At 30.8% G+C, this 15,201-nt stretch overlaps 1 protein-coding gene across 1 annotated transcript in view; it reads left to right on the top strand.

The window, feature by feature from the left end:
* The window catches only part of Sema2a (Semaphorin 2a), a 384,224-nt gene that overhangs the window by 108,028 nt on the left and 260,995 nt on the right, over positions 1-15,201 (top strand). The window contains exon 3 of the mRNA XM_089225342.1: positions 13,300-13,348. The gene's annotated coding sequence lies outside the window, so the exon portion shown is untranslated. The remainder of the gene's footprint in view (positions 1-13,299; positions 13,349-15,201) is intronic.

Here is a 15,201-nt window from a genome sequence, read left to right on the forward strand (position 1 = left end):
GACGGATACAACACGAGTGAAATGTAATTTGTAATGTATGTTTGCACGTAATAGTTTATCATCCAACCTCGTCCTTGTAGTCTGGTGTATAAGTGTACTAGATATAACATATCTATATGCTATAATATGTTTGCAGAACAGACACATCACTGAACTTCTGTAAATAAGAACATCGAACCGTCGACGACCACGGAAGATCATGGGTTATATTATATTATATGTTATTAATATTATTTTTTTATTTATCCATTAAATTATTATAATATATGCCCTGAAGGATACGCAGTGCACTCATTTTGCGCACACAACAATTGAGCAAACGACGGGCACAGAGTGAATCTTCGTACGTCACAGTTTGTTATAGTGAATACTTTAATGTTTATAATGTGAAAATAGGAGGGACTATAATATAATAGTTTTTAGTGTGGTGGTGGTCGGTAGGTGATAGAGTAATGGCGTATAAGCCCGTACGTGGTTCGCTGAACGATGCATATAATAATAATAATAATAATAATATGTGGTACTGAAAATGATTTCAACACGACGGTTAAGAGGATTTCGTCCGATCGACTTTCATTAAAATCAGTGGTGTGTGCCATGGTAGTATAGCTACCTACACGTATTGTATCATTATAATAATCAGTCAATGCAAAGCGTGAGCGGTGATTAGACGAATTTTAACATGTGCGTGGAAAACCTGGTTTAAGGGTGGCAAGGGTATTCGACTTCGAGTAAAACGGAGAAACTATAGAATAATAATAATAATAATAATAATAATAATGATAAATAGATAATAGTATGTCGTAAAGCAGTAATAACATAGGTAATATTATTATATGGAGATTCGCGATCGATATTTCCCGCGAGACTACGTTGACGCGCACAGTATATTATTATGATGTCAGACTGCGACGGATACGGTAATATAGGTACCTAACTAGCTGAGTATACCTACATAATTCGGTCATAAAAGTATATATTATAATCTCGTCTGGGTATCATTCCACACGCCGCCACCATCCCTCGCCACCGTCACTAACCCCTTGTTGGTATACCGCGGTGGACCGGACATCCGACTGTATTCTCTTTCTCCCCTGAAAATTCAGCCTAGCCTTAATATGATATATAATATACAAATATACAATCGAATCACTGTTTTTATCCAACAGAATAATATATATTATATTATGTTTTAAGACTTCAATAGTATATAATAAATAAGTGTATTATATCTATATGGTACTACGGTGGTCGTGGTGGATTGATAGACACGAATGAAGGGAAAAAAATCGTTTTCCGTTTTCGCAAACTGATACGACTTTTATCTGGTTTTAAACTGAATAACGAGAACGTTTCGGGCTCGATTCGTTTGATAAGCGTATACTCGTGTTTATTGTTTAGATTTCGAATATAAATACTGCGAGTCTTATCGTAATGCACCAATGTTATATGCGTACCTACTGTTATTTTGATTGGTTTCGTTTTCGGCTTTTGTAGTACTCCGACGTGACATATTCGATCGAAGACCATTGCAGTACGATCATTTATTATTTATATATTAGGTGGGTACCTTTTACACGCGTTGGTAATTCACTGTGTTTTATACGAAGGTTTACGTCAAGGCAGGCCTTTGAAAGATGCAATGAATCTAAACTTTTCAGAAAAAAAAAAAATTGTTTAACACTATGCTTTGTAGTCTTATGCATCGGTAGTAAAATTGCGAATTGTTTTATGATTTTATATAATTCATAATAACATGTTATAATGCATTATTAGTTATGAATAAGTTAACTATTTTTATTCAAAGGTAAATTACGGATTACTTATAAGTTATAAATTATAATAGTATAGTATCTCGTAAGCATAATAACATAACATAAAATTGACTTGAATATTATCTAAAATCACCACAAATGACTTTTTAAGCAGTTAGCAAAACTCTCTGAACTTTTTTTAAGGTGTTACATGATTCATGATAATCACTTTAGTGGACGTCTTCATGATGCCCTTTCTCAACACCAATAATATACTAATAAAAAAAGGAAAATACTACACCTAGATAAATGAATTATTCTTTCTTGTATTATTATATATTTATCGATCGATGTGAATAGCTGAAATTTGTTGTAAAAATTGTAATTAATTACGCTTACCGATTTTAAATGTTAAATTTTTACTATCTTATTAATAAGTTTGATGACCTCAGGATCACTTCATAATAATAATAAAAATGATAATCACTTTTTAAACCAACTGTATGATAAATTTTTAAAAAGTCAATTTTATTAATTTTAAATAAAAATATTTAAAATTAATAATATACCTATTAATTAATTATTGTTAATTGTATTTCAGTATTTAAGTAATAGGAAGGTATCAAAAAACTTTTTATCACCAAAAATAACAAAACGCACCTTCAGATCATTAAAAATTATAGCTGACAAATATCTTTATGCACTATTTTATTATAAATTTTTAACAAGAAAATATTAACTAACTTATTACGAAGTTAAAATATTATACAACGGAAACGCTGTTTCTTTATATTACTTAAAATACAATGGCAACGTTTTTAATAATAAGTAACTATAACAACAGAAACTTTACGTATAATTGTATATCCAGCTCAAAACATATTTATTTTAAAAATGTGACTTTAATAACCTAACACTTCAATGAGCATACTATATCGAATATAAGAATGATTCGCATTTATTAAACAACGTGAATATTATAAATCATGTACTAAAAGCATTTTATTTTAAATGTAGTTAATAATTTTAATAATAACTCATAATGTATAGAAGTAAATATGTTATCGATATAACATACTTTATTACATGCTTACGCGATGTATAATAATGATTAATGGCGGTATTGGGAATTTTATTGTTTCCATAAGTTTTTCAAGATTTCCGTTGTGTAAATCAAAGTCGATTAACCGTTAGTTATAATGGTGCAATTGTTCTACCTGCGGGTTATGGCAGTGCTATAATATTTACATTAATATCAGTTAAATCAGCTTTAAAGGGTACTTTTTATTAGATTTATATGCGAATAACGATGATTTGTTAACGGGCCTTTATTTCGTTATATTTATTAGCTTATAACCTATTGTAATTGTGAAAATCTTAATTAAACTAATTGCGTATTTATGGTTTATATAAATGGAAACATCAATTATATTATTTATACAAATAAAAAAGGTAAACATTTGTTTAAAAAAAAACTGGATTTGAATTTAAAATTTAATAATTGTTTGTTAGGTATTTAACTAATTAAGAAAACATTTTATATACTATTAAATAATGCTCTATTATAATGCTAAACCATAAAATATGATGTCAATACAATAATTTTTATAATTTCATTGCAATTTATTGTTATTGATATAAGAAACATATTGTAATATAGATCCGATAAAAAATACCGAGTACAAAGATACATATTAATATTATTAATACAACAACGAGTCAATTTAAGATTCAAATATCTTTAACAATGAACGTGTAAATTAGTATGATAAAAATAATTTAATTTTGCCTATCAAAGTATCAAGGTTTAGCAATTTTTCGAGCTTAAGCCGTGGCTTAAAATAACTTATATTAAAATTTTTAATTCCATGTAAGAGGTGGGTGGGTTGTTATTTATTCTAAAACGAGTTTTCCGCTTTAAAATACAATGATTGAATTGTGTATAATACACTCATGGTTAACAAGTTCGGAAAACACACGATTGAACGCGTTTTCTGTTTAAAACAACTTACGATTTATACGCGAGCAACGGTGTTGTTACTCCAAAATTTACATTTAGTCGGAGCGACGTGGAAAGTTATAAACAAACTTCGTGTTGCTGGTAATTGAAAATAACTTAGGTAGTCTTATAAGTTCTGTTATCTGATATGTGTGGAATAGTAGACATGTACAACAGAGTTCGATTTAAAATATGTAAATTTTTGGAAATTATGATTCGTAGCATAGAAATCCATTAATTGTTTTAAGACACGTTGGTGTTTCGATAAATTGATTTCTGAATATATAGACATTTAAATTAATTTTGATTCAGCGGTACGCCATTGTTATAAACAGCAAACGTTGATAATAGTTATAACCATTATATTAATATCGTATTAATCATAAACATATGTAGATTGTATAATATGTAAACAATTGACGGTGGGTATACAATATTGAAAAAATGATTTTTTTTTTTTTAATCTTCTTTCTAACGATCCAGTAAATACGGTGAACATTTATTTTTTGTTCTACTCAATGATGTTCGCTATTTATTGTACTATGGTGAAAAAAACAGCCATGACGATGTGCATTATGTTCAGAAGAATAGAACATTCGTTTTTCGACACAGATCTTATAGGGAAATTGTGCCAGTAACATGTGGAATGCACACAAGTGCGTGAGCTGTAAGGGAAAAGTGATGGTGGAAACACTGTTGACAGAGGGGGACGTTGCAGTGTATGTGTGGTGAGTGAATAAGAACCCTTCTAGAGAAAAAAACTCTAAGTGCAAATGATGTGTTAAAAAAAGGAGGGTCATAATGACGATGACAAAACAGCAGATGCATATATATATATATATATTATTATTATATTATAGTATATTAAAGCATCGCGTATAATCGGAATTTCAGAGATTTCTCTATATGGTCTACGGACTTCTCTCATTCGCTCTATATATTATAACTATATATATATATATATATATGTATGATATGTGTACATATGTATACTGTATATGACTTACTGTACACAACAATACAATGACAACGGCGTTAGATTATATAGGTATACTACTCGTATGTGTATGATATCGATTCGGGAGTTCGAATAGTTGTGAATAAGTGTGTGGAATCCTGATGAGCGTTGTTTAAGACGAGAAACCCGACGAAATAGTTCAATAGCAAATGGGTGTACTCAAACAACTCACCAACATTTTAATTAATACATACGGTGTTCCGAAGTTTAAAACATAAGAACACGAGGGATTGGATTGTCCCTTGTCCAGACTGAAATATAAAGCATTGAAAACGATTCAAGATGGAAAAATAATTCAGTGTGAAATCTAGTGGAACAAAGCGGTTAGCTGAACACCGAGGTAAAGGAATTTAAAAAAACAAAACTACGTATGAGTTATGACTAAATATAAAAATAAATTGATAATATGATAATTTTAATACTACGTATTTTAATAATATGATCATCGGAGTAGACAATGATTTCAATTGCAAAAAATCCATGACACCCGTTCTCGCAAGTTTTCTCAGGGACCATTATAATATCGTTATCGAAAACTTGAAAACGTAAACAGGATCCTTCACGAGCTCGTAAAAAGAAATTCTTACGGTGCACCGTTAAATATATAATATCAGTAGGTACTGTGATGATGTAGCCGCGTGTGCGCGACATCTTATTGAAATATAGCATGCACGAGAAGAGCAGCCTTGCAAAATTTTCGTTTTTTTTCCTACAAAATAAACAGCTTGCGTACGAACTATACACGTAATATATATGTAGTTACGCTTAAAATTACTGCATATAAGCTGAGTGTATATTTTGATGTATTAGTCACGTGCCATTTTGACGGCTCAGTTGATACGGGAACGGTGATGGGTAAAGAAAGAAAAAATCACACGTGCTTTCCCGCCTATCGCGATAAATACCTACGCGAAGTATTACATGTATTAATACATTTTCGCGTTTTACTTTTTATTAATAGCACGTTTCGTCTATTTTTCCCTGTTCTCGACCGCTTAACGATTTGTCGTTTTTCTCGAATATATTATATCATATATCTGTGTGTAGGGAGAGAGGGGGGAGGTAAAGAAATTCATAGTATCATTCATAATATAGTATTAAAATATTCGATATAGCAATATTATGCACAAGAAACGGGAATACAGTTTAAAATCTTATATAAGAACTGACCGAATGAACTACCCAAACGAGCCCTAAAATACCGAATCTGGAGGAATTTTGACTATAGAATATCGAGACTGGTGTGGCGTGACTATATTATTATCCTTGAATCTTGGAGGATTACATTGTATAATCATAATTTTAAATGACACGAATATGCGGACGAAGGATTATCTATTATCTGGTCAGAGATGGTTACTGATTTACTCTCTAAAAATTATCTATACACACGTCGAACAAAATATTTTATTTTAATGTGACGCAATAATGTATGAAACGCGTCACGCAAAGCTTTTGGGTTACCTGCACGTTAAATGCCAGTAGGCACTGCGGAAAGTAAATTTTGACGCAGATTCGCGGGTGGACTAAGAATGTTGTCAGGATCGGTGTGGAACGAGTGCGAGCATGGTTGTTCTAATTGATGGTGGCATGTGCAATAACTTCAAACCGTTATTGAATAAATTGTTATTCGAATGCATATGTATATATATATATATATATATATATTTCTGACGAGGAGTGCTGAACAGACCGCTGAAGAAGATAATCGTAAATGTACTATATATTATTATATAGAAGGTAGGTGCGTGTGGGGTTGCTAACAAATCATGGTTTTCGTCATCGTTGCCGTACGTGTTACAGCATCAGTGGTGTGTATGTGTATATATTATATATATATTGGAGGTAAGTGACTACGGTAGCGTTGCAACACACACGCGCTCGTTAACACGTAAATCGTACACATATAATATATATATATGTAGTTAGTCGTATGCGTAGGAATTGTTTCGCGCGGGAGCTGTGATGTTTAATTACACTCAACGAACTGAAGCTCCTGCACATCCGGTCTGGCGGGAGAAGGTGTGCGATAGACGGGTGAAGAGTCGTCGTATATAACGACTGCAGCTGCACTGGAACGATCTAGGGTGGCGGCGAGATGTGACGGCGGTGGTAAGGTATTTGTGTGTGAAAAGGTAAAAAGAGGACCACCGCACTGACGCCGGATGAGGGATGGCTGGGAGGATGCACCGCTGAGGGTTTTTGGCGTTGGCGCGCCAAGGTCCATTAATTATTTAAAGCGGACGGGCAAACAAGAGACAGAAACACACAGAGAATGGATGTACACGCGTCCGCGAAACACAGGCCAACGCTAAATAAACTGCCAAGGTAGATTGTTGTAGAGGTGCGATGGAGAGGTGACGGTGTAAAGTGTATTTTCCCCGTATTGGGGGATGGAGGTTGGCGAGGAGGAATGGTAGGCTTACATCGACGCCCGTCCAATCCTTCATTACGTCTGACGCCGGGGGGGGGGGGAGGGATGGAAGACTTTGGAAAGTTCACCGCCGTGCAGTTTGTTGAAATATATTATCGATTTAACAAGTAACCGGGTATAGAGTGCCGTCGGCTACGGAGATTTCACAGCCTCCACTGATGCTGACATTCTTAATTCTTTTTTATTTTTATTTTTCACTTTTTATGGTGAAAAAAATTGATTAATCGGGGTTTTGAAGAGGGCCTTGACGGTCATCCGCGGTGGTGCCTTTCATGGATTTGATGTCTTTGTCAGCGGCGTCTATATAATATATTCTTTATACTCGCAGCAGACCTGCAGTAGTTGTCGTGCTTTCAATTATCATATCTATTTGAACAATGTTTCCTAGTCGGATATTAGGTAACAATATCAACGACATATTAAAATTAAATTAATACTTACGATGTTGTCTTACATATTCATCAACTGCATATGTTCGTATAACAAAATGGTATTGGTAAAAAACACATTATCATTGTGTACATTTAAGCGAAAAATAACAATATTAGTATTGGTATTTTTTATATTAGTAGAGAATAGTATAATGCATAGTATTGCTTATTGCAGTAGTTTTAACATTTAAAAAAAATTATTATTTTCCCTTTTTCCTCGCATATCAAGTATTATTTTTTGGATACATTATTAGGTACGTCTTGCATAGTCGTTTTTTATGTTAACATATTAGATATATTGATTGTTGGTATTTTATCGCGTGAAAAATTATAGTTAAAGACAAAACATATACAGTGATTGACATCCCTATTCTTCACACTCTTTACTTATATCCGTTTAATGTAAACATCAATAATCTTACCTCATTGAGAACGATATTATTATTATTATTATTGCTCGTTATTGTAGAGCTTCCAAGCTATAAATAATTGTTTGAAGTTCTTATAAGCTGAAATAATATATCACACAAAGTGCATTAAAGCGTTGCTATTAACACTTTATGTTTAGTCGTTTAATTTTATAAATTATAGGCAGATGCTGACTTCTAGCTGCTGAATAGTTTCATTAAACGCCGTAAAGTCGCAATGGATTAAAACGCAGTTAAACATTTTCAAGTGGTTTAACAACTAAATAATTAAATCGCACTAACTACGACGAATCTCATAGAAATAAACATATTATATTTAGAGGGGGGAGAGATTGTTTTTCAAATAGGTACACGACTGAGTGCGAAATAATACAATCCACTCCAAATAACAATTATTTTAATTAATCAAAATGCCGATGATGTCTTGTTGGAAAAATTTTCTTAGCGTGAGTAAACGACCGATGGTGAACAACTTTATTGTGATGGCCTAACCCACCACACTTAATTAACATTATTAATCTAGTAAAGTAGTGTTGGAAAAACAATGTTATACGAACATCTAAACCGTTGTCGACCATGTAATTAATTTCATGCACACTAATTATTTACTTGTTGAAATATAATATTCAGTGGCGGCGTGATAGGGTGTTTCATGAGGCAATTGCCTCACGACCGATTAGGTGGTGGTACCTCCTTGAATGGATATTAAAATACAAATATTGTCAAGTGGTCAACTAATACTATTTATACTAATTATACAATAATTAGGATAATTTGTACCTCATGGTTACTGGAAAGTGGAAATACACTATGTGTAGTGTGTACAATAACGTGGTATCGTGGTAACTGAACGAAACCGGAAACACTATAAAGTTGTATCGTTATTATTTTATTAATATATTATAAAATATAAGTTATGAAACGTCTGTGTGATAATATTTAGGTGGTGGTGGTCGAGCATATATATTTGCCTCATGAAATAAAATAGTTCACGCCGCCACTGATAATATATAATAATATGCTTTATGTGTCATCATAATAATATAGTATGCAATAACACACATAATATGTGTTTAAAGAAACTTTTGAAGTCGAATCCTATCGATTATCCAAAATTTGTTGTTTGCGTGTCTTTATTCTTTATGACACATACATAATACATTATTATTACTATTGTACATTATTATTATCCGCTTTCGGTTCCATGTCAGGTACTTTTCGGTACATTGAATATTTTAAGTGGCTCACGCGATTAAGATAATGACATATAATCATAACAAAAACACTAGTGCGCTTTGAGAGATAATACACACCGATTTTCACAGGACGGGCACATATATTTCCCCCGCAGAGCGATTATAATTTACAGCCCTGAGGTGTACTGATTTTCGTCAGTAATTTAAGATACTGAACCAATGTGAATGTACATAATACTTTGAATAGGGTGCATTTAGAGCATTACAATATATAAAGGCATGTCTAAATTGTAATTTGTAGCACTATATTATTTTCATTACTTAACACTGTATTATACTTCGCGGATAATGATAAATCAACGATATTTATATTGCAAAACGGGAATTATTATGATGCGTTTTCATTTCTTTTAATAATAATACATTTTCCATTAGATTCTCAGAAATTTGTCCATTCTGGTACTTTTCATCGGCTAAAATATTAAAGCTAGCTACGCTCGTACGTGACATTGTTTACCTTTTTTTCCTCCCACAATTATCTCACTGGTATGTTTTACAGAAAAAAAAATCATTTTAATCGTTTCACCGTCATTTGACTGACAGTTTCACAGATTGTAAACTCACTGCCCATTACTATATTTCTTTAAATACATTAAAAAAAAAAATCTGAAAACTGTATAAAAAATGAACAATACAAACTAAACCTTTATTAATGATATTGGAGGGAAATAGTATTTTAATAAATTATTTTAATTAACTTGCAGGATTTAAAATATCCAAATGCAGTCAACTGATGGATTGAAACAAAATGTTTTAATTGTGTATTATATTATGTAGGTGTACGTATCATGTAACTATTGTAATTATTTCAACAATTCCATTTGATTGGTACACATTTTATTTTTAATCAGTATTCTCGGCAGCACGTATAAATGATATATAAACATTTATTTCAGGATTATAAATCTTTTAGTAGTAAAAATATATGTGTAGCATAATATACAAATCGAAACATCTACCTATGGTATGTTATTTAGCTTTTTTTCACTGTATATAGTGCTATGGACTGTTTCATATTTTCAGAAGTTAAAATTACAAACAAGTTTGAAATTGTTTTGTGAAAAAGTAATTTTAAAATGATTAATGACTCGGGTCTACTAGATATCCAATTGCAAATACGTGACTCGAGGATTATCCAAATTCATATATATATATATTTATATATTGTTGTCAACTACACTGTAAAATTAATAGCATTAATAATCAAGATTTATGTCTAACTGTGACAATAAAATAAATGAAATCTCGTTAATTTCACTTTTATTTATCGCGGTTTCGACCTTTTCTGTGTACATATTATACATTATACTGTACTATATTCTGTTAAAAACGACTACTGTTGATTCTTATTCGATTATAAATCATTAAAGATGTACTGTTAAATAGTTTATTATAACTCGTAAAATAAATGAATTAACGTGGTGTTGTATCTAAACGCGTATATTATCACAACATTAACGCGAAACAATCTAAACATTATTATTTCCTGAGAGTGTTTTACATTGCATCCTCGTAAATACAGTACTCAGAGCTTAATTTCAATGAATTATATTTTTTTCATTACACTACTGTTAAAGCTATGTGAAAAACTAAAATATAATTTAATATAGAATACCATAACAGTTGTGCACTCGTACAAAGCATAATATGATAATGTACATAATATTAAGCACGCATGTATTTATTGTGCGCCAGCCAATAATAATAAATTCATTGTTACGTGTTGTGTTTTAATATATATTTTATACTTGATTTTATAGTCTCTTAAGTTTTTGATACCCCGTAGTGTCAGCACCACACGCGTAACCGCGGCCGCTACCACAGCAGCAATATTTATTAATTTCAACCATGACTGGTAAAAAAATAAACACACACCCGTTACGATGCTTTTTTCTAATGGATTTTGCGGGAGTCAAATTGATACAATATGTGTATATATATTATATTAAGTATACATAAACGATGTGCATATAAATATAAATATCGTCCCTCGTGGCGTCGCGAGGCCATTTGCACGTGCTCACCCGCTAGTATGTGTATATATGTAAGATTAAATGCATACGATCACCCTATAGTTGTACAGTATATTGAGGCGGTTAAACTCTAGTCATATTGAGGTGATACTAGAGGTTTTGAATTTAACGAATGGAAGGTTAGGTGGGCCCATAACACTGCTGTATTATAATGATCGAATAATATGTTCCCCCTACTATCTGCTGATTGTCTATAACATACATTTTCTTGTAGCATTTGTAGATTAAATGAAGGCACGTGGAGTATACACATAAAAGAGAGAGTTCAATATTAATTTTTTACTAGGTAATTTGTGGTTTTATGCGAGTTTTTAGACTTTTAACGGTGGCGATACCGTCTTTTTCACCAGACGATTTTCTTTTGTTTTTCCCTATCGGCCAACCCCACTCCCTTCACCTTTGCCACCATTGCCAATTGCGATTCCATACGTATTTTATTGTGCGGAAAACGGCTTGTTTTCAGCCTCTCCCTTTTTTATTATTAAACTTTAATTCGTTTTCATTCGTTTTCCCCCCCAGACCGTGAATATACGCGGACAAAAGGGGAAAAATAAAACTTGAAAAAAGAAACAGACATAGACCCATCCCTATTCCGTACCGTATAACAATGTTACTAAGCGATTTCTCTCCTTTGCAATAGAAACTAAAAAAATTAATACTAGTGGTTTCCAACATATAACTACTACTACAATACATCGTAGATATTATATTATCCGTAATTAAATTAACCTTCCCTATGTGTATGTGACGTTTTTAAATCAATTATGGTACAAGTCGATCGCAGCCACCATTATACTACAAGTGAATTTTATAGTATAACGTGTGTGTACTGGGGGCATGCGTTTTTCATTCGGAAATTAAAGTTGAAATGAAACGCATTGAACATTTATGTCCAAATTGACTTTTGCAAAAAAATATATATGACTTATGTCATATAAAATGAATTATATAATAAATAGTTGTATTTATTTCATATTGATAAGTATACGTATAGAGTTTTCTTCAAAAACTGTTCAAATGTATAAATTGCAAGTTTTTTTAAAATCCAATTAATATTGGTGTATGGCCCTGGTGCGTTATAATGGTTTCAAAATTTTTATTAAAAACTCTAATTAAATTAAAAGTTAATCTTGAAATAAGATACACAGAGTAACGCGTTTATACAGATTTAATATATAGGTACACAAACAATGTCTGTAAAAGTCCAAACCCATAACTCAACATATATAGCTCTCTATATTGATTTAAAGCTTTAACAGCTTTTTACTAGGATCGAATATATTTGGTATTTTTTTTATTGAAAAACATTTTAAATGAAAATTCTAACCATGGCACAACTGCACAAGTTGTCATATAACTGCAGATTTATACATAATTAGAAACCGTTAAGAATAAAATAACACAATACAAAATGCAAATATTAATATTAATATGATGGTCAAAATTTTCTAATTATACATATTATTTATTTTTAATTTATTTTTTACTGCAATCATTGCAAAAGGAGAATATTCAGTTCATTATTGTGTTGGAACTTTATCCGAATTTTTGTGAATTCTGTGTAAATAGAAATCAATATAAATGCTAAACATTTTTATGAAAATTCAAAATACAATTAAACTTTTAATTAATTTTTGGGATTTTTAATGCAATGTAGTGTTGAGATTATATTATCATAGTAGATAGTACACTTTATAGATTATCAAGTACTTACTACCTATTATATAAATTATAGAAGTTTAAGTGTTGTATAACGACTTTATGATTACAATGATACTAATCAATCAATAAAAATCGAATATTTTAATGAATACGATATTTAATACAAATGTTTTAATTTTGTACAAAGTAAAATTAAATAAAAATACCAAGCAAAATAATTAAAAATTAACATTCATCAATGTGTATTTTTCAATTCACAAATGACTTACTGATTTTTTTTTCAGGTTGTTTCAAGTGGATTTTTAAATCGTACAGTTTAAATCAATCAACAAGGTAAGAAATATTTTGAATATTATTAATATTATACCTGTGTACAGTTAGTTTAAAATTCTGAAGGAATTATAACATTATGGTGTACGCGGATTTCGGCTTGTAAACGACACATTGTTCCAACAGTGACTGATTAGTTACAGTATTTTTGAATTGATCGTCAAATAATTACAATTTAATTTTGAGACGAAATAACTAGAGAAAAATCCATGAACAAAACACGATTAAAACGAATGCAATATACGATCATATACTTTTAAGCTTAAACGGTATTGATGTGTGAATATCCACAGGCATTTTTTTTTCATTCTACAATTCTAACAAAATCAAAAAATATTTCACCAGTTTGTTTATATTAAATGAATAAAGAATATTATAAATATGTATTTAGAGTAAAATTAATACCATTCTGGAAAATGCAGTATTAGCCATTTTTGTATGATGCTATTATTCAAGTACTAATAGAACTTAACCTTCTAATATCGTAACTCCTTATTGCAAATAATATCAGCGGGTCACGACGTTATTTGAATAACGAAAGATTTGTATTAGTCAGTTGATACTAATCTAATTTAAATATGTTTATCGGTAAATTCAATTCAAATATGAATCGAACATACATATAATATTGAAATAACAACTGTATGACTTAGTTTTTGGACTATTAGGTTTGAGTAATGTGATTCAAAACTAATTAAAAGATTTGATGAGTTTTTTGTGAATAAACCATATTAAACGCCCCTAAAGTTAATAATTTTATATTTGTTACTTATGAACATGAATATATAGGTTAGGTTAGTATAAGTTAAACTTTTTTTTATCTAACTAAAAATCATAACCAAAAATTAAATGTTTATTAATATTAACGTTTTTCTAAAGTTGATTTTTAATTTATTTTATAGTATACATTATATGCATATACAATTTGAATACTTATGAGAAATGTTCCAACTATAGTGTACAGTGTACCCGTATTTAGTTGAAATGTCATTCCAATTTTTTTTTAGACTGCATACGCACATTTCCTAAGATTAAACTTAAATTTAATATAATATGACAAACTTCTTTATTGAATTAAAAATTAATGATAAATTTAGAACATATTGACTTTAGAAATTAATATTGGTTAATATTATTTTTTATCTTTAACAATTATTTTAGCTCTATTAAAAATTGATAATCAATTTCAATTAAATACGTAGTATTTACAAAATTCACCACCGATGAGAGCAATTAATATATATACTTTTTTTTTATTATTCAATACCACAACGCAGGTCAAAGATTATAATATCATACGTCACTTGAAAAATATCCATATGAATGTATTCTCGATTTACCAGTCCTAATACCGGTCCATTAACCTAATCGTATATTGAATAATTATTTTTTTTTCCAGCGCTGGTTTGTGCACCCAAAAGGTTTTATATTCACTTGGAATCTGGCCACTGCAGCGGTATATATATATATATATATATTTAGGTTTATATATACAGAGAGAGAGAGAGTGTGTGTGTGAGAGAGAGCTGAATTTCGTCACACAATAAAGTAGTCGACGGTCAAATAAAACGTAGATGAATTTTTGGCCACCCCAACCAGAAACCCATTTTACTCCTACTCCTCATACCTATACTAATATTCTTTCACTCTCTCACTCACTTTCAAAAACCCCTGAAAATCCCAGCACCTCTAATCCTGTCCGATATTTGACCCCGAAGTTTGAGTTTGCACAGTGGACCTCACTAAACAAACGTACCACTTTAGCCGAGACTTGATTTTCTTATATATAGTAATATATACAGTATATATATATATATATATATATATATATATATGTATATATATTCTCGATGCTT

This window comes from Diuraphis noxia, unplaced genomic scaffold (genome assembly GCF_037042655.1).
Source record: "Diuraphis noxia isolate RWA-SAM2 unplaced genomic scaffold, SU_Dnox_SAM2 contig0004, whole genome shotgun sequence".
NCBI lineage: Eukaryota > Metazoa > Arthropoda > Insecta > Hemiptera > Aphididae > Diuraphis > Diuraphis noxia.